This window comes from Onychostruthus taczanowskii, unplaced genomic scaffold, assembly GCF_017590055.1.
Source record: "Onychostruthus taczanowskii isolate IOZ18803 unplaced genomic scaffold, ASM1759005v1 scaffold169, whole genome shotgun sequence".
Classification (NCBI taxonomy): domain Eukaryota; kingdom Metazoa; phylum Chordata; class Aves; order Passeriformes; family Passeridae; genus Onychostruthus; species Onychostruthus taczanowskii.
Window position 1 is genome coordinate 58,196 of NW_024498895.1, and position 1,476 is coordinate 59,671.

Consider the following 1,476-nt stretch of genomic DNA (forward strand, 5'->3'; position numbering starts at 1 on the left):
CCATGGAATTACACATATTTTTGCAGTTGTGCACGTGCCCCCTTTCCCTTCATGTGCGCAGTGCTGAGACCAGCTGGGGCTTCCACACAATGGTGACACAGCCCTGCCCAGCCTTGTCTCCTCAGAGTCCCAGCTCTCTCAGTCTCTCTTGTAGCAAGGATCCACCAGGCCATTAAGGATCTAGTGGCCCTCAACTGGCCTTCCTCCACTCTCCCCTTGTACTTCTTCACATCTTGAGACCAGAACTGTCCACACCAACCCACATAGGAACTCACCAGTGCTCTAAAGAGAGGAAGGGCCACCTCTCATAATTCCATGGCAACAATTTTCTGAAATCTGTCTTGGACACAGGTAGAGCCCCACTCAAGTAATTCCCCACTGCAAGCTGCTGCTCACTCTGTTCTCGATCAACACCACAGGGTCCTGCTCACAAAAGCCACTTTACAGACTCTCAGCCCACAGCATGACATAGGGCCAAGTGCCATTTATGTCCAGATGCAGAACTTCACACTTCCCTTGCTTGAATTTTGGGAGATTCCTTTAACTCTCACCCTCAAGGACCTTCTGACCCATGGAACAGCCAAGTGGTGCCTCAGACACTCCATCATCTGCCAGCTTGCTGCAGCGAAACTTTCCCACTGCTGACAAGGAATAGAAAAGTCCAGGCACACACACCTGGCACACACGCAAAGCCCAGACCAGCCTGAATGATCCCAGATACTTTGGGATCCCCCTAAATAACACACCCACAAACACAAAACCATGAGTTTTACAGGCTGACCTCACTGATGACACCTCACCTCTCCAAATCTTGGTCACATCTTCAGCCCTCTTTGACACTCAACATCAGCACCACATTTTAGTTTCAGATACTCACACTTTAAAGCAGGAATGACCATGATGGAAAGGGGCAGCTCCTCATGCACAGCACAGCAGCAAAGCCCAATCCAGCCTGACATGGCTGCAGTAGAATGGGGCCTCTCTTCACAATAGACCCACAAACTAACACACAAAAGTGACGTAAAATGACCTCACTGATGACACCCTTATTGTTCCTTGCGCTTTTGTTGTATATTTTGGTTTTACTGACACACATCTCCAAAACAAACCATCCCAAATATCCACACACTTACAAACTGGCACCAAGGTCAGATGGAAACAGCCTCAAATAGAGAACATGAAAATGAAGTATTGTGGGAAGGAAAATATTCCCCACATCAAAACTAAAATGTCAATACCAGCCAAAAATGATGTTACAATTTCCCCTTAAAGTACCTCTACAATGTCAACCCTTCTGCTTTAAAAACACAATGTCCACAGATCATTCAGTTGCTCCTCAAGTCTAATCATCCTACACCAGTTTCCCCTTCCAGGTTTCACTGAGAGCCCAGCAATGGGACCCCACAGTGTGACCAGAAATGGGCCAAAGTTGACACAAGCGCTGCGGATGAACCAACACAAGACATTGGATGGCAG